The sequence below is a fragment of the Ranitomeya imitator genome, chromosome 4 (assembly GCF_032444005.1).
Source record: "Ranitomeya imitator isolate aRanImi1 chromosome 4, aRanImi1.pri, whole genome shotgun sequence".
Taxonomy (NCBI): Eukaryota; Metazoa; Chordata; class Amphibia; order Anura; family Dendrobatidae; genus Ranitomeya; species Ranitomeya imitator.
In genome coordinates, this window is record NC_091285.1 from 54,559,646 (window position 1) to 54,579,826 (window position 20,181).

At 45.9% G+C, this 20,181-nt stretch overlaps 1 protein-coding gene across 11 annotated transcripts in view; it reads right to left on the reverse strand.

The window, feature by feature from the left end:
* The window catches only part of LOC138675454 (protocadherin gamma-A4-like), a 732,953-nt gene that overhangs the window by 328,048 nt on the left and 384,724 nt on the right, over positions 1-20,181 (reverse strand). The window lies entirely within an intron of this gene.

Below are 20,181 nucleotides of genomic sequence, written 5' to 3' on the forward strand. Positions count from 1 at the left end.
CAGCCACATAGTATATTGCCCAGCCATGTAGTATATTGCCCAGTCACCTAGTATATTGCCCAGCCACGTAGTATATTGCCCAGTCATGTAGTATATTGCCCAGTCACGTAGTATATTGCCCAGTCACGTAGTATATTGCCCAGTCATGTAGTATATTGCACAGCCACGTAGTATATTGCGTAGTATATTGCACAGCCACGTAGTATATTGCCCAGTTACATAGTATATAGCCCAGTGACGTAGTATACAACACAGAGCCACGTAGTATATTGCCCAGCCACGTAGTATATTGCCCAGCCATGTAGTATATTGCACAGCCACGTAGTATATTGCCCAGTTACGTAGTATATTGCCCAGCCACGTAGTATATTGCCCAACCATGTAGTATATTGTACAGCCACGTAGTATATTGCCCAGTTACGTAGTATATTGCCCAGCCACGTAGTATATTGCCCAGTGACGTAGTATACAGCACAGAGCCACGTAGTATATTGCACAGCGACGTAGTATATTGGCCAGTCAAGTAGTATATTTCCCAGCCACGTAGTATATTGCCCAGCCATGTAGTATATTGCACAGCCACATAGTATATTGCCCAGTTAAGTAGTATATTGCCCAGTGACGTAGCATATAGCACAGAGCCACATAGTATATTGCACAGCCACGTAGTATATTGCACAGCCATGTAGTATATTGCCCAGTCATGTAGTATATTGCACAGCCACTTAGTATATTGCACAGCCATGTAGTATATTGCCCAGCCACATAGTATATTGCCCAGTCACATAGTATATTGCCCAGTCATGTAGTACATTGCACAGCCATGTAGTATATTGCGTAGTTTATTGCACAGCCACGTAGTATATTGTCCAGTTACGTAGTATATAGCCCAGTGACGTAGTATACAACACAGAGCCACGTAGTATATTGCCCAGCCACGTAGTATATTGCCCAGCCATGTAGTATATTGCACAGCCACGTAGTATATTGCCCAGTTACGTAGTATATTGCCCAGTGACGTAGTATACAGCACAGAGCCACGTAGTATATTGCACAGCGACTTAGTATATTGGCCAGTCAAGTAGTATATTGCTCAGCCACGTAGTATTTTGCCCAGCCATGTAGTATATTGCACAGCCACGTAGTATATTGCCCAGGTACGTAGTATATTGCCCAGTGACGTAGCATATAGCACAGAGCCACGTAGTATATTGCACAGTGACGTAGTATATTGGCCAGTCAAGTAGTATATTGCCCAGCTACATATTATATTGCAAAAAATAAAAAATAAACATATACTCACCTTCCAAGGGAGCCCTTGTAGTCATGTCACAAATGTGTGCGGTGCACTCGGCAGCTTCCGGTCCCAGGGTTGGTAGCGCAGGACCCGTGATGACGTCGCAATCAGATGACCGTGACATCATGGCAGGTCCTTCTTGCGCAGGCACGCAGGACCTGTGATGAGGTCGCGGTCACATGACCGTGACGTCATGGCAGGTCCTTGTCGCATACCATCCTTGACACCGGAACCTGCCGCTTGCATGGAGCGGTTACCGGAGCGTGGCGAGGAGCGGGAAAGGTGGCGGAAGTGAGTATATGATTTTTTATTTTTTTTATTATTTTTAACATTAGATCCTTTTACTATTAACACTGCATATGCAGCATCAATAGTAAAAACTTGGTCACACAGGGTTAATAGTGGCTGTAACGGAGTGTTAGGGCTAGCGGAACACACCGAGAAAATAGAGATGTTTTATTATAAATGGTGCGTTCGCAGCCCGGGGTCCACCGTGCAGGGGAACCTGCTGCCAGCGAATGGCGGCACTGTTAGACGGTATAGACTAGCTCTGTTACTCCACAGAGTAGCCGTGAAAGGGAAGCACTGCACCCTGTTAGCCTCACAGGAGCACAAGCTTACTGCCAAGCTGATAGCAGTCAGTGGTTATGCTACATGCAATCTCCTCACCGGAGAAGCCGGTATTCTAGGGGCTCATTTCAGCCGGGTCCCTGAACACTCTCATACAATCTCCTCACCGGAGGTGCCGGTATTCTAGGGGCTTATTTCAGCCGGGTCCCTGAACACACTCATACATAACCACACTGGCGCAAAGCACATATATGAATTGATACTAGCGCATGGCCGTGCGGCCATGCGAGCCTTAAATAGTTACAGCATGTTTAGGACCTTTCAAAGAAGGACCAATGGAGTGCTGCAGCACCTGAGCATGTGACCCTAGATCTCCACTGAGAGATCTCGCCCTGGGCATGCTCAGTGTGCAAAACAGGATTTAGTCCTAGCAGCTATAAGGACCTTAGCTGCAGTATCTGATCATGTGACCCTCGATCTCCACTGAGAGATCTTACTCTGGGCATGCTCAGAATGTGAAAAGCAGGACTTAGCCCCAGAAGCGTCCGCTCGCCGCTGCCCAGCACTGACTTCAATGGGAGAAGCAGGAAACGCAGCAGTAACTCTTAGCACAGAGTCAGACTGAGCGAGACGCTGGGATCGACGTCTCCGCTGAGCAGGCTCCACTGCGGCAGAAGAAGAATGGTAGACCGTAGCGGAGATGGTCCGAGATTCCCCCTGTGCATCGGCAGGAACTCGACCCCTAACATTACCCCCCCTCCTAGGGCCCCCCCCTCCTTGAGCCTCGCTACGCTCGAAGGCAGCAATGAGCTGCGGAGCCCGAATGTGCTCAGCAGGCTCCCAGGACCTATCTTCAGGACTAGGGTTGAGCGAAACGGGTCGAACATTTTCAAAAGTCGCCGACTTTTGGCTAAGTCGGGGTTTCATGAAACCCGATCCGACCCCTGTGCGGGGTCGGCCATGCGGTACGCGACTTTCGCGCCAAAGTCGCGTTTCAATGACGCGAAAAGCGCCATTTCTCAGCCAATGAAGGTAAACGCAGAGTGTGGGCAGCGTGATGACATAGGTCCTGGTCCCCACCATCTTAGAGAAGGGCATTGCAGTGATTGGCTTGCTGTCTGCGACGTCACAGGGGCTATAAAGAGGCGTTCCCGCCGACCGCCATCTTACTGCTGCTGATCTGAGCTTAGGGAGAGGTTGCTGCCGCTTTGTCAGAAGCAGGGATAGCGTTAGGCAGGGTCCATTAACCACAAAACCGCTTGTGCTGCAGCGATTTGCACTGTCCAACACCACCCCCGGTGTGCAGGGACAGTGGAAGTTTTTTTTTTTTTTTTTTTCCCCTCAGCGCTGTAGCTCATTGGGCTGCCCTAGAAGGCTCCCTGATAGCTGCATTGCTGTGTGTACGCCGCTGTGCAAACCAACTGCTTTTTTCAAAGCACAAATCCTCTTGTTCCTTCCTTTCTGCACAGCTATCTTTTTTGTTTGTCCACACTTTTTATTTCATTTGTGCATCAGTCCACTCCTTATTGCTGCCTGCCATACCTGGCTGAGATTACTGCAGGCAGGGAGATAGTAGCTGCCTGCCATACCTGGCTGAGATTACTGCAGGCAGGGAGATAGTAATTGTAGGACATTCCCTGTTTTTTTTTTTTTTTTTTTTTGGTGGGAGATTAAGATTGGCAATTTGGCATTTCTGCTAGAGTGCCATCCCTGTGTGTGCCATCTCTCTCACATAGTGGGCCATAGAAAGCCTTTTCATTTTTCTGTATTTTTTTTTGTGGGGTGTATAAATTCTCCCTGATAAAAATACAGTGGGAGATTAATATTGGCCTTTGGGCTTGTGTGCCAGTCCTGAGTGTGCCATCTCTCTCACAAATAGTGGGCCATAGAAAGCCTATTTTATTTTTTTTGGGGTTTTATAAATTCTCCCTGAAAAAAAGGGAGATTAATATTGGCCTCTGGGCTTGTGTGCCAGTCCTGAGCGTGCCATCTGTGCCAGCCCTAGGCGTGCCATCTCTCTCACAAATAGTGGGCCATAGAAAGCCTATTTATTTATTTTTTTGGTTTTATAAATTCTCCCTGAAAAAAAGGGAGATTAATATTGGCCTCTGGGCTTGTGTGCCAGTCCTGAGCGTGCCATCTGTGCCAGCCCTGAGCGTGCCATCTCTCTCACAAATAGTGGGCCATAGAAAGCCTATTTAATTTTTTTTTTTGTTTTATAAATTTTCCCTGAAAAAAGGGAGATTAATATTGGCCTCTGGGCTTGTGTGCCAGTTGTGAGCGTGCCATCTGTGCCAGTCCTGAGCGTGCCATCTCTCTCACAAATAGTGGGCCATAGAAAGCCTATTTAAATATTTTTTTGGTTTTATAAATTCTCCCAGAAAAAAAGGGAGATTAATATTGGCCTCTGGGCTTCTGTGCCAGTCCTGAGCGTGCCATCTGTGCCAGTCCTGAGCGTCCCATCTCTCTCACAAATAGTGGGCCATAGAAAGCCTATTTTATTTTTTTTTTGGGTTTTAGAAATTCTCCCTGAAAAAAGGGAGATTAATATTGGCCTCTGGGCTTGTGTGCCAGTTGTGAGCGTGCCATCTGTGCCAGTCCTGAGCGTGCCATCTCTCTCACAAATAGTGGGCCATAGAAAGCCTATTTAAATATTTTTTTGGTTTTATAAATTCTCCCAGAAAAAAAGGGAGATTAATATTGGCCTCTGGGCTTCTGTGCCAGTCCTGAGCGTGCCATCTGTGCCAGTCCTGAGCGTCCCATCTCTCTCACAAATAGTGGGCCATAGAAAGCCTATTTTATTTTTTTTGGGGGTTTTATAAATTCTCCCTGAAAAAAAGGGAGATTAATATTGGCCTCTGGGCTTGTGTGCCAGTCCTGAGCGTGCCATCTGTGCCAGCCCTGAGCGTGCCATCTCTCTCACAAATAGTGGGCCATAGAAAGCCTATTTAATTTTTTTTTTTGTTTTATAAATTTTCCCTGAAAAAAGGGAGATTAATATTGGCCTCTGGGCTTGTGTGCCAGTTGTGAGCGTGCCATCTGTGCCAGTCCTGAGCGTGCCATCTCTCTCACAAATAGTGGGCCATAGAAAGCCTATTTAAATATTTTTTTGGTTTTATAAATTCTCCCAGAAAAAAAGGGAGATTAATATTGGCCTCTGGGCTTGTGTGCCAGTCCTGAGCGTGCCATCTGTGCCAGTCCTGAGCGTCCCATCTCTCTCACAAATAGTGGGCCATAGAAAGCCTATTTTATTTTTTTTTTGGGTTTTAGAAATTCTCCCTGGAAAAAAAAAGGGAGATTAATATTGCCCTTTGAGCTTGTGTGCCAGTACTAAGCGTTCCATCTCTCTCTCTCTCTCTCAGTCAGTGGGCCATAGAACGCCTATTTTTGGTTTTATTTGTTTTCTAAATTCTCCCTGAAAAAATCATTTTATTTTATTTGGTTTCTAAATTCTTCCTGATAAAATCATATTTTTTTTATTATTTTTATTTCTAAAGTCTCCCTGAAAAAAAAAAAAAAAAAACAACCAAAAAAACAGTGGGAGATTAATATTGGCCTTTCTGCTTGTGTGCCAGTCTTGACTCCTGGGTGTGCCATCTCTCTCTCTCTCTCTCTCTCTCTCTCTCTCTCTCTCTCTCTCTCCAATTGTGGTCCATAGAAAGCCTATATTTTTTTTCCTTGATTTGGGTTCTAAAATCTACCAGAGAAAATAACTACATCAATCATTGGTAGAAAAATATTGGCCTCTGGGTTTGTGTGCCACTCCTGACTCCTGTGTGCGTCATCTCTCAGTCAGTGGGCCATAGAACGCCTATTTTTGTTTTTATTTGTTTTATAAATTCTCCCTGAAAAAATCATTTTATTTTATTTGGTTTCTAAATTCTTCCTGATAAAATCATATTTTTTTTATTATTTTTTTTTCTAAAGTCTCCCTGAAAAAAAAAAAAAAAAAAAAAAAAAAAAAAAAACAGTGGGAGATTAATATTGGCCTTTCTGCTTGTGTGCCAGTCTTGACTCCTGGGTGTGCCATCTCTCTCTCTCTCTCTCTCCAATTGTGGTCCATAGAAAGCCTACATTTTTTTTCCTTGATTTGGGTTCCAAAATCTACCAGAGAAAATAACTCCATCAATCATTGGTAGAAAAATATTGGCCTCTGGGTTTGTGTGCCACTCCTGACTCCTGTGTGCGTCATCTCTCAGTCAGTGGGCCATAGAACGCCTATTTTTGTTTTTATTTGTTTTATAAATTCTCCCTGAAAAAATCATTTTATTTTATTTGGTTTCTAAATTCTTCCTGATAAAATCATATTTTTTTTATTATTTTTTTTTCTAAAGTCTCCCTGAAAAAAAAAAAAAAAAAAAAACAGTGGGAGATTAATATTGGCCTTTCTGCTTGTGTGCCAGTCTTGACTCCTGGGTGTGCCATCTCTCTCTCTCTCTCTCTCCAATTGTGGTCCATAGAAAGCCTACATTTTTTTTCCTTGATTTGGGTTCCAAAATCTACCAGAGAAAATAACTCCATCAATCATTGGTAGAAAAATATTGGCCTCTGGGCTTGTGTGCCACTCCTGATTCCTGTGTGCGTCATCTCTCACTCAGTGGCCCATAGAAAGCATATAGTTTGTTACATTTGTTTTCTAAATTCTCCCTGCAAAAATCTATTTTTTTTTTTTTGGGGGGTTTCTAAAGTGTTCCTGAAAAAAATAAAAATAAAAAAAAAATAATAGTGTGACATTAATATTAACATTTGTGCTTCAGTGACAGTCCTGCGTGTGGGGCATCTCTCTAATTTGCAGCCACCAAAAAAAGAGTGTGTAACATTGGGCCTGATTTTCGCTGTGGTCTCACCAACCTGTAAAGGGGTAGCTAAATCATACTGAAGTTATAGCTCACCGTGTAAGTTGTGTGACTGCAACAAATAACGTTAGTTTGGTTACGTTTTTAAAACAATGAGGAAGTCTAGTGGAAGAGGTCGTGGCCGGGGGCGTTCATTGTCAGCTGGTAATGAGGGTAGTGGTAGTGGTGGAGCATCAGGTGGTCGTGGGGGAAAAAATATTGCACCTAAGTCTGGAGCTGTGGAGCCAGGTTCGTCGTCCGGCTACACAAGGCCTCGAACGCTCCCTTTTCTGGGATTAGGAAAACCGCTTTTAAAGCCGGAGCAGCAAGAGCAAGTTTTGGCTTATCTTGCTGACTCAGCCTCTAGCTCTTTTGCCTCATCTCGTGAAACTGGTAAAAGTAAAAGCAGCGCGTCGTTAGTGGATGTTCACGGTCAGGGACAAGTCACTTCCTTGTCCTCTTCAGCAAAAACAACAACAGAGAAGAATGCAGCAGGCGACACAACGGGTTACTCCATGGAGCTCTTTACACATACCGTCCCTGGCTTAGAAAGTGAAGCAGTTAACAGTCCATGCCCATTACAAATTGAATCTGACATGGAGTGCACTGACGCACAGCCACAGCCAGACTACTATGCTGGTCCTTTGACTCAGACCACAACATTGCCCTCGCAGGGTGCTGATCAAGAATCAGACCCTGATGAGACTATGTTGCCCCATCACGAACGCTATACCACCGAACGACACGGTGACACAGACGAAGTTGCGCAGGAGGTACAAGAAGAGTTATTAGATGACCCAGTTCTTGACCCCGATTGGCAGCCATTGGGGGAACAGGGTGCAGGCGGCAGCAGTTCTGAAGCAGAGGAGGAGGAGGGGCCGCAGCAGGCATCAACATCGCCACAGGTTCCATCTGCCGGGCCCGTATCTTGCCCAAAACGCGTGGCAAAGCCAAAACCTGGTGGAGGACAGCGTGGCCATCCGGTTAAAGCTCAGTCTGCAATGCCTGAAAAGGTATCCGATGCTAGAAAGAGTGCAGTCTGGCATTTTTTTAAACAACATCCAATTGATCAGCGCAAAGTCATCTGTCAAAAATGTTCTACTTCCTTAAGCAGAGGTCAGAATCTGAAAAGTCTCAATACTAGTTGCATGCATAGACATTTAACCACCATGCATTTGAAAGCTTGGACTAACTACCAAACGTCCCTTAAGGTTGTTGCACCCTCGGCCAATGAAGCTAGTCATCAACGCAACATCCCTTCCGGCAGTGTAGGACCACCATTTAGCGCACCACCTGCTGTATCTGTGCAGGTATCTTTGCCAGGCCAAAGCAGTCAGGGTCAGGGAATCACCAGTTTCGTAGTAGGAAACACTGCATCTAGGGCACCGGCGGCAACAATACCATCTCCCACCGTCTCTCAGTCTGCCATGTCCACCGGCACCCCCGCTAGTTCCACGATCTCCAGCTCTCCAGTCCAGCTCACCCTACATGAGACTATGGTTAGAAAAAGGAAATACTTAGCCTCGCATCCGCGTACACAGGGTTTGAACGCCCACATAGCTAGACTAATCTCGTTAGAGATGATGCCCTACCGGTTAGTTGAAAGCGAAGCTTTCAAAGACCTGATGGACTACGCTGTACCACGCTACGAGCTACCCAGTCGACACTTTTTTTCCAGAAAAGCCATCCCAGCCCTCCACCAGCATGTTAAAGAGCGCATCGTCCATGCACTCAGGCAATCTGTGAGCACAAAGGTGCACCTGACAACAGATGCATGGACCAGTAGGCATGGCCAGGGACGTTACGTGTCCATCACGGCACACTGGGTAAATGTGGTGGATTCAGGGTCCACAGGGGACAGCAAGTTTGGGACAGTTCTGCCTAGCCCACGGTCTAGTAAACAGTTGTCTGTAGCCGTTCGCACCCCCTCCTCCTCCTCCTCCTCGTCCTCCTGCAGAAGCAAGAGCTCGTCCACAGACCGCAGTCGCACAAACACTCCATCCGCACCTGCCACTGTTGCACACCAGGTCTCCCATTATGGGGCAGCTACTGGCATACGTCAGCAGGCTGTATTGGCTATGAAGTGTTTGGGCGACAATAGACACACCGCGGAAGTTCTGTCCGAGTTCTTGCAGCAAGAAACGCAGTCGTGGCTGGGCACTGTAGATCTTGAGGCAGGCAAGGTAGTGAGTGATAACGGAAGGAATTTCATGGCTGCCATCTCCCTTTCCCAACTGAAACACATTCCTTGCCTGGCTCACACCTTAAACCTGGTGGTGCAGTGCTTCCTGAAAAGTTATCCGGGGTTATCCGACCTGCTCCTCAAAGTGCGTGGACTTTGCGCACATATCCGCCGTTCGCCTGTACACTCCAGCCGTATGCAGACCTATCAGCGTTCTTTGAACCTTCCCCAGCATCGCCTAATCATAGACGTTGCAACAAGGTGGAACTCAACACTGCACATGCTTCAGAGACTGTGCGAACAGAGGCGGGCTGTTATGTTTTTGTGGGAGGATACACATACACGGGCAGGCAGTAGGATGGCAGACATGGAGTTGTCAGGTGTGCAGTGGTCGAAGATTCAAGACATGTGTCAAGTCCTTCAGTGTTTTGAGGAATGCACACGGCTGGTTAGTGCAGACAACGCCATAATAAGCATGAGCATCCCCCTAATGCGTCTGCTGATGCAAAGTTTGACGCACATAAAGGATCAGGCGTCTGCACCAGAGGAAGAGGAAAGCCTTGATGACAGTCAGCGATTGTCTGGTCAGGGCAGTGTACATGACGAGGTACCGGGCGAAGAGGAGGTGGAGGATGAGGAGGATGATGGGGATGAGTATATTTTTAATGAGGAAGCTTTCCCGGGGGCACGGGAAATTGGTGGCGTGGCAAGGCCGGGTTCTGGTTTTTTGAGGGACACAAGTGACGTAGATTTGCCTGCAACTGCCCCTCAACCAAGCACAACCGCAGATTTGACAACGGGAACTTTGGCCCACATGGCGGATTATGCCTTGCGTATCCTCAAAAGGGACACACGCATTACAAAAATGATGAACGATGACGATTACTGGTTGGCCTGCCTCCTTGATCCTCGCTATAAAGGCAAATTGCAAAATATTATGCCACATGAGAACTTGGAACTAATATTAGCAACAAAACAATCAACTCTTGTTGACCGTTTGCTTCTGGCATTCCCTGCACACAGCGCCCGTGATCGTTCTCACACGAGCTCCAGGGGCCAGCAGACCAGAGGTGTTAGAGGGGCAGAAATCAGAAGTGGCGTTGGACAGAGGGGTTTTCTGACCAGGTTGTGGAGTGATTTTTCTATGACCGCAGACAGGACAGGTACTGCAGCATCAATTCAAAGTGACAGGAGACAACATTTGTCCAGTATGGTTACAAACTATTTTTCATCCCTTATCGACGTTCTCCCTCAACCGTCATTCCCATTTGATTACTGGGCATCCAAATTAGACACCTGGCCAGAATTGGCAGAATATGCATTGCAGGAGCTTGCTTGCCCGGCAGCTAGTGTCCTATCAGAAAGAGTATTCAGTGCTGCAGGTTCAATACTAACAGAAAAAAGGACTCGTCTGGCTACCCAAAATGTAGATGATCTAACCTTCATTAAAATGAACCACAACTGGATTTCAAAATCTTTTGCCCCACCCTGCCCGGCTGACACCTAGCTTTCCTATGAAAAGGTCTTGCTTGTGGACTATTCTGAATGACTTTTCCAATCTCGTAATTTTCTTCACCTGATTGTCCAGCATACGACATGTTTCCACCTCACGAAATGGCCAAACTCCCCACACGGGGCCGTGCTATCGCCACTTTGCGCTTGGACCCTTGAGAGTGCTGTTTGTCTGAAGAGGTGGGTGTGGCCGCTTTTGGTCGACGGCACTGCCACTGGGTCCCTCATAGTACAATAAAGTGTCTCTGGCGGTGGTGGTGCGCACCCAACGTCAGACACACCGTTGTAATATGAGGGGCCCTGTGCCTGTACCGCCGGCCACAAGACAGTTCCCCCCCCCAGCTCAAACAGTGCTCTACCACTAGCAAAATTATCTCTCACAGCTTGTGTAGTCTAGCCGCTGACATCCTTCAATGCCTGGCACTGACAATACCATTGTTTTGACATTTTTGTTATGTTAGGCCTTCGAAGCCTGTCTGCGGTCCCTTCTTTCTACAACTACTACACTGACCAGGCCACTGCTGGCCGTGTTACCCTGGAACCAATTTAAAAGTGCCTACAGTCAGCCCAATTTTGTTATGTTAGGCCTTCGAAGACTGTCTGCCGTCACTCCTTCCACTAGACTTCCACTGACCATACACTGCTGCCCATGTACCCCTGGAACCAATTTAAAGTGCCTACAGCCAGCCCAATTTTGTTATGTTAGGCCTTCGAAGCCTGTCTGCGGTCACTCCTTCCACTAGACTTCCACTGACCAGACCACTGCTGCCCGTGTACCCCTGGAACCAATTTAAAAGTGCCTACAGCCAGCCCAAGTTTGTTATGTTAGGCCTTGGAAGCCTGTCTGCGGTCACTCCTTCCACTAGACTTCCACTGACCAGACCACTGCTGCCCGTGTACCCCTGGAACCAATTTAAAAGTGCCTACAGCCAGCCCAAGTTTGTTATGTTAGGCCTTGGAAGCCTGTCTGCGGTCACTCCTTCCACTAGACTTCCACTGACCAGACCACTGCTGCCCGTGTACCCCTGGAACCAATTTAAAAGTGCCTACAGCCAGCCCAAGTTTGTTATGTTAGGCCTTCTAAGCCTGTCTGCGGTCCATTCTTTCAACTACTACTACACTGACCAGGTCACTGCTGCCCGTGTACCCCTGGAACCAATTTAAAATTGCCTACAGCCAGCCCAATTTTTTTATTTTAGGCCTTCGATGCCTGTCTGCAGTCCATTCTTTCAACTACTACTACACTGACCAGGTCACTGCTGTCCGTGTACCCCTGGAACCAATTTAAAATTGCCTACAGCCATGTGTTATTATTTTAGGCCTTCGATGCCTGTCTGCGGTCACTCCTTCCACTAGGCCTCCACTGACCACACCACTGCTGTCCGTGTACCCCTGGAACCAATTTAAAATTGCCTACAGCCAGCCCAATTTTTTTATTTTAGGCCTTCGATGCCTGTCTGCGGTCCATTCTTTCAACTACTACTACACTGACCAGGTCACTGCTGCCCGTGTACCCCGGGAACCAATTTAAAATTGCCTACAGCCATGTGTTATTATTTTAGGCATTCGATGCCTGTCTGCGGTCCATTTTTTCAACTACTACTACACTGACCAGGTCACTGCTGCCCGTGTACCCCGGGAACCAATTTAAAATTGCCTACAGCCATGTGTTATTATTTTAGGCATTCGATGCCTGTCTGCGGTCCATTTTTTCAACTACTACTACACTGACCAGGTCACTGCTGCCCGTGTACCCCTGGAACCAATTTAAAATTGCCTACAGCCATGTGTTATTATTTTAGGCCTTCGATGCCTGTCTGCGGTCACTCCTTCCACTAGGCCTCCACTGACCACACCACTGCTGTCCGTGTACCCCTGGAACCAATTTAAAATTGCCTACAGCCATGTGTTATTATTTTAGGCATTCGATGCCTGTCTGCGGTCCATTTTTTCAACTACTACTACACTGACCAGGTCACTGCTGCCCGTGTACCCCTGGAACCAATTTAAAATTGCCTACAGCCATGTGTTATTATTTTAGGCCTTCGATGCCTGTCTGCGGTCACTCCTTCCACTAGGCCTCCACTGACCACACCACTGCTGTCCGTGTACCCCTGGAACCAATTTAAAATTGCCTACAGCCAGCCCAATTTTTTTATTTTAGGCCTTCGATGCCTGTCTGCGGTCCATTCTTTCAACTACTACTACACTGACCAGGTCACTGCTGCCCGTGTACCCCTGGAACCAATTTAAAATTGCCTACAGCCATGTGTTATTATTTTAGGCCTTCGATGCCTGTCTGCGGTCACTCCTTCCACTAGGCCTCCACTGACCACACCACTGCTGTCCGTGTACCCCTGGAACCAATTTAAAATTGCCTACAGCCATGTGTTATTATTTTAGGCATTCGATGCCTGTCTGCGGTCCATTTTTTCAACTACTACTACACTGACCAGGTCACTGCTGCCCGTGTACCCCTGGAACCAATTTAAAATTGCCTACAGCCATGTGTTATTATTTTAGGCCTTCGATGCCTGTCTGCGGTCACTCCTTCCACTAGGCCTCCACTGACCACACCACTGCTGTCCGTGTACCCCTGGAACCAATTTAAAATTGCCTACAGCCATGTGTTATTATTTTAGGCATTCGATGCCTGTCTGCGGTCCATTTTTTCAACTACTACTACACTGACCAGGTCACTGCTGCCCGTGTACCCCTGGAACCAATTTAAAATTGCCTACAGCCATGTGTTATTATTTTAGGCCTTCGATGCCTGTCTGCGGTCACTCCTTCCACTAGGCCTCCACTGACCACACCACTGCTGTCCGTGTACCCCTGGAACCAATTTAAAATTGCCTACAGCCAGCCCAATTTTTTTATTTTAGGCCTTCGATGCCTGTCTGCGGTCCATTCTTTCAACTACTACTACACTGACCAGGTCACTGCTGCCCGTGTACCCCTGGAACCAATTTAAAATTGCCTACAGCCATGTGTTATTATTTTAGGCCTTCGATGCCTGTCTGCGGTCACTCCTTCCACTAGGCCTCCACTGACCACACCACTGCTGTCCGTGTACCCCTGGAACCAATTTAAAATTGCCTACAGCCATGTGTTATTATTTTAGGCCTTCGATGCCTGTCTGCGGTCACTCCTTCCACTAGGCCTCCACTGACCACACCACTGCTGTCCGTGTACCCCTGGAACCAATTTAAAATTGCCTACAGCCATGTGTTATTATTTTAGGCCTTCGATGCCTGTCTGCGGTCACTCCTTCCACTAGGCCTCCACTGACCACACCACTGCTGTCCGTGTGCCCCTGGAACCAATTTAAAATTGCCTACAGCCATGTGTTATTATTTTAGGCCTTCGATGCCTGTCTGCGGTCCATTCTTTCAACTACTACTACACTGACCAGGGCACTGCTGGCCGTGTACCCCTGGAACCAACATCAGAAAATATAAAAATAAGTATTTTGCTTATAAAAAAGAAAATACTGGTGAGATATCAAATGCAGACATTTTAACATTAAAAACAAACACACAACTAAAATCTGGTACAGTACTAAAAATGGCCACCAGCTACAATTACTTTCTCCTGCAAGTAGTTAACTGAAAGTTTTTTTAAATTGAAAACACACATATGGCATCCACCGAGTGTTGTCCTGTCGCGTCTTCTTTATATTATTGCCGAGAAGATGCAAAATAATGAAAATAATAAAATCATTAATTACCAAAATAATAGAGAAAGTCAACACCACATTGCAAATAAACATTCATTCCAAATAAAGAAGCAGGGCGCGTCCGAGGGTGAGTATATACCTAATAAGAATATAATCACCCTCGGACGCGCAATGCTTATTTCCAACAGCCTTCCTTCCTAAGAATCAGCCCTTCCGTCGTGTAGAGAGACGTTGTGTTACACTCCAAGGTGTTCCCCAGGTTGCCTTTCCTGAGCTTCGATCTTCCGGCTCTCGTTTAGTAGTTCTTGGAAACTACTCTGCATTAGGCCTTCAAATTGGGTATGGGGTGTAGAGAGATGGTGTGTTCCACTCCAAGGTGTTCCCCAGGTTGCCTTTCCTGAGCTTCGATCTTCCGGCTCTCGTTTAGTAGTTGTTGGAAACTACGCTGCATTAGGCCTTCAAATTGGGTATGGGGTGTAGCGAGAGGGTGTGTTACACTCCAAGGTGTTCCCCAGGTTGCCTTTCCTGAGCTTCGATCTTCCGGCTCTCGTTTAGTAGTTCTTGGAAACTACACTGCATTAGGCCTTCAAATTGGGTATGGGGTGTAGAGAGAGGGTGTGTTACACTCCAAGGTGTTCCCCAGGTTGCCTTTCCTGAGCTTCGATCTTCCGGCTCTCGTTTAGTAGTTCTTGGAAACTACACTGCATTAGGCCTTCAAATTGGGTATGGGGTGTAGAGAGAGGGTGTGTTACACTCCAAGGTGTTCCCCAGGTTGCCTTTCCTGAGCTTCGATATTCCGGCTCTCGTTTAGTAGTTGTCGGAAACTACGCTGCATTAGGCCTACAAATTGGGTATGGGGCGTAGAGAGAGGGTGTGTTACACTCCAAGGTGTTCCCCAGGTTGCCTTTCCTGAGCTTCGATATTCCGGCTCTCGTTTAGTAGTTGTCGGAAACTACGCTGCATTAGGCCTACAAATTGGGTATGGGGTGTAGAGAGAGGGTGTGTTACACTCCAAGGTGTTCCCCAGGTTGCCTTTCCTGAGCTTCGATCTTCATGCTCTCGTTTAGTAGTTGTCGGAAACTACGCTGCATTAGGCCTACAAATTGGGTATGGGGTGTAGAGAGAGGGTTTGTTACACTCCAAGGTGTTCCCCAGGTTGCCTTTCCTGAGCTTCGATCTTCCGGCTCTCGTTTAGTAGTTCTTGGAAACTACACTGCATTAGGCCTTCAAATTGGGTATGGGGTGTAGAGAGAGGGTGTGTTACACTCCAAGGTGTTCCCCAGGTTGCCTTTCCTGAGCTTCGATATTCCGGCTCTCGTTTAGTAGTTGTCGGAAACTACGCTGCATTAGGCCTACAAATTGGGTATGGGGCGTAGAGAGAGGGTGTGTTACACTCCAAGGTGTTCCCCAGGTTGCCTTTCCTGAGCTTCGATATTCCGGCTCTCGTTTAGTAGTTGTCGGAAACTACGCTGCATTAGGCCTACAAATTGGGTATGGGGTGTAGAGAGAGGGTGTGTTACACTCCAAGGTGTTCCCCAGGTTGCCTTTCCTGAGCTTCGATTTTCATGCTCTCGTTTAGTAGTTGTCGGAAACTACGCTGCATTAGGCCTACAAATTGGGTATGGGGTGTAGAGAGAGGGTTTGTTACACTCCAAGGTGTTCCCCAGGTTGCCTTTCCTGAGCTTCGATCTTCCGGCTCTCGTTTAGTAGTTCTTGGAAACTACACTGCATTAGGCCTTCAAATTGGGTATGGGGTGTAGAGAGAGGGTGTGTTACACTCCAAGGTGTTCCCCAGGTTGCCTTTCCTGAGCTTCGATATTCCGGCTCTCGTTTAGTAGTTGTCGGAAACTACGCTGCATTAGGCCTACAAATTGGGTATGGGGTGTAGAGAGAGGGTGTGTTACACTCCAAGGTGTTCCCCAGGTTGCCTTTCCTGAGCTTCGATATTCCGGCTCTCGTTTAGTAGTTGTCGGAAACTACGCTGCATTAGGCCTACAAATTGGGTATGGGGTGTAGAGAGAGGGTGTGTTACACTCCAAGGTGTTCCCCAGGTTGCCTTTCCTGAGCTTCGATCTTCATGCTCTCGTTTAGTAGTTGTCGGAAACTACGCTGCATTAGGCCTACAAATTGGGTATGGGGTGTAGAGAGAGGGTTTGTTACACTCCAAGGTGTTCCCCAGGTTGCCTTTCCTGAGCTTCGATCTTCCGGCTCTCGTTTAGTAGTTGTTGGAAACTACGCTGCATTAGGCCTTCAAATTGGGTATGGGGTGTAGCGAGAGGGTGTGTTACACTCCAAGGTGTTCCCCAGGTTGCCTTTCCTGAGCTTCGATCTTCCGGCTCTCGTTTAGTAGTTCTTGGAAACTACACTGCATTAGACCTTCAAATTGGGTATGGGGTGTAGAGAGAGGGTGTGTTACACTCTAAGGTGTTCCCCAGGTTTCCTTGCCATTGCTTCGGTCTTCCGACTCTCGTTTAGTAGTTGTAGAAAAGTACACTGCATTAGGCCATACAAAATGGGTATGGGGTGGAGAGAGATGGTGTGTTACACTCCAAGGTGTTCCCCAGGTTGCCTTTCCTGAGCTTCTATCTTCAGGCTCTCATTAAATTGTGGTTAAATGGAACAACTGCATTTGGCGTACTAGTTGGTTTGGGGCCTACTATCGGTGTCTGCCACTCCTTGCTGTTCTCCTCCACTGAACAAAGCTGTGCCGCCTGTTTACTACGGTTGCCAATTTTGAACTGCATTTCGACTACTTACTGATTTGGCCCTACTCTCTGTGTCAGCCTCTCATTCCAGTTGTCCTCCACTGCAATGCCCCCTGGTTATTCCTGTGTTACCAATTTTGAACTGCATTTAGCCCACTTTCTTCTTTGGGCCTATATCTGTGTTTCCACTTCATCGTGCCCATTGCCCAGCCAGTGATAGATGAGTCTGCTGGTACATTGACCCATAACGCAACATTCCCCGTGCACGCTACACAACAACATTGTGACCCTGCTGAAAGTCAGGTTGCTCTTCCCGCATACCATACCACCTTACACGGGGACAAAGAGGAAGGTGCAGATGAAAGTGCAGGTTCCTTCATCAGGTGGGGGGAGGAATACTAGTTGGCGACGTCACTGGCACAGGGCCTCTCATAGTATGCAAAAGTGTTGCTGCCGGTGGGAGGCGCCCCCGCCGTGCAAACACACCGCTGTACTTTGAGGGGCCCTGTGCCAGTGCCAATGCCAACGAGTGGGCCCCCCCTGCTTGCTCAGGTTCACAGCACTTGCAAAGTTGAAATACTTACCTCTCCCTGCTCCACTGCCGTGACGTGGTCCAGATTTCCTGGGCCCACTAATTACTTGAACCAGCCCTACCCCCCACAACTTTAGCCAAATGACCCCCAATTTCAAATGCCTTCCAATTATTATAAGGTAAATTACGCTTGACAAGCTTCATTAAGAAGAATGGATGGTTTTGACATTAAAATGGCCACTCTAGGTGTTTTCCTGGCCCCCACTCACTGCCGACTATGCTGCCCCATTGACTTGCATTGGGTTTCGTGTTTCGGTCGATCCCGACTTTACGTCATAATCGGCCGATTTCACTCGACCCGACTTTGGACATAGTCGGGTTTCGCAAAACCCGGCTCGACTCTAAAAAGGTCAAGGTCGCTCAACTCTATCCGTGACAGAAGGACAGACAGACAGACGGAAGTGACCCTTAGACAATTATATAGTAGATATGTATATTAGTTTTGAAAAAAAAAAATTGTTTAAGTATATATTATTGTCATTATTAAGTTTACAAGTTTTTATTTTCCATTGAAAAATATATCGCTTGCCAATAGCTAGTGAACAATGTAAAATGTTTCCATTTTTTGCCAGTCTGTAAAAATCCTCCTTTTGCCAATAAACAATAAGGTTATATATATATATATATATATATATATATATATATATATATATATATATATATATTACATTACAACAGAAAATGGCTGACCAAAAGAGTTTACATTATACAAGCAAGAGAGAGGACCCCACTGATCATAAGAACTTACACCCTACAGGAAAGAAGAGAGGACCCAACTGAATATAAAAGCTTACACTTTACAGGTGAGAGAGTGGACCTCCCTGACCAAAATAGCTTACACTAACAAGGTGAGAGAGAGAAGACCCCCTTGACCATAAGATCTTACTCTCTACAGGAGAGAGAGAGGGAAGACGGCACTAACCATAAGAGCTTACACTCTACAGGAGAGAGAGATGGAGGACCCACCTGACCTTAAGGCTATGTGCACACGTTGCAGATTTACTGCGGTACGCAGCATTTTTTTCCGCTAATAAACACTGCAGATCCGCAAGTGATGTACAGTACAATGTAAATCAATGGACCAAAAAAAAAAATGCTGTGCTAATGGTGCGGAAAATTCCACACGGAAAACGCTGCGGATTAAAAAATGGAGCGGATCTGCAGCATTTTTGTACCCATTCCATTATAGAAATCCGCAGGGGTAAAAGCGCATGAAATCCGCAGTAAATTCGCAGTAAATCCACATAAAATCCACATAAAAATTGCATCAAATCCGCACGTGCATTTGTTGCCAAGAGATGCAGAATCTGCACAAAAAATTCCAGAGGCAAATCTGCAACGTGTGCACATAGCCTAAGAGTTTACATTAACATAACACATGTTTTCACTTTAGAAATACCCTGGTTTAGGGAAAGAGGAAAAAGAAACAAGTGCGGCGCTTCCTCTGAGCCTAATACGTTTTTACCAACAGTTATGCTCACCTTTTATCGGTAAGAAATGCACGTTGAGATTCTCAAGGAATCAATTCTTTAGACAACTCTTCTCTGTATGTTGTATAATCCAATAAGGTGTGCAGCTCACTTTGGGGAACTATGTGTTGATCCTGCTTCAGATCCACATAGGTGGCGACTTCAAAGGAAAAATAAACTCCAAGCAAATGTGGCGCTAAGCACCTACGGATTTTTCTAATGCATCCACTTCCAGTGAAAAAATGTTAATAAAAATTAATTTATTTTCTCAAAATAAAAAAATAAAATATATTTGTAAAATATTTTTAAAATACAGTACAACGCGTTTCGGCTGCTAATATTACAGTGCAGCCTTCATCAGGTAGCAAAAAACAAACAAAAAAAAAATCAGACGTACAATAAGCACTATAAAGTGATGATACAACCTCCAAGTTTTCTTATTTATGAGGGTTCCTAGAAGGGATTAGGGGATCAGGTTCTCCTTTCAAGGCCTGATGAAGGCTGCACTGTAATATTAGAAGTTGATGCATTAGAAAAATCCATAGGTGCTTAGCGCCACATTTGCTTGGAGTTTATTTTTCCTTTGAAGTCGCCACCTATGTGGATCCTATGTGGATAAATAATACATGTCTACAGCCAATAATTTCGATATGAAGACATCAGTTGCATTCACTATAAATTGTAAAGTGATGATACTTACATATTTATAATCTGTATAACTTTGTTCATCTTAAAAATATTATGGACAGCTTACTTTTTTTAAGGACAGGGCAAAAAAGTGCCATATTTTCATGGACTGTTCTGGAATTTCTAGAAGGTTGGCAACCCATATGACAATGTAAAATGATGTTTGCCTGCGCTCTGATGTTTCAGTATTGTGGGAAATAGTGGCAAGCATTTTTGTTTTCAAACCACAAATCGATCATTTTTTTTTCAAACTTGCTTGAATCTGCGTATTTCATGAAATTCAACTTTCATAAATTGATCTGCTTATCTCTGTTCATCAACAAATTGCTATAGTGCATAAAAATTGGCTAATTATCCAATAGCACAGATCTCAAACTATTTTCTATAATCAAAAGAGGAACTCATCAGGAAGTGTTCAATCATTCTTCATCTTCACCATAGGAAAAATAAAGCATTACTTGAAGTCCATTGACATTAAAGCATCATCTGTGTAATACTCCTTTTAGTATACAAGGCTATGTGCACTGCTGTTGAAATTTGGGGTCATGGAGACTTTACAACAAAAGAAGAAATAAGAAGAGAGGGGCATAAACAGTTTTTTTCAAACTATAATGTGGCCTGGACCACAAGATGTGGCAATAATCAGAGTAAAT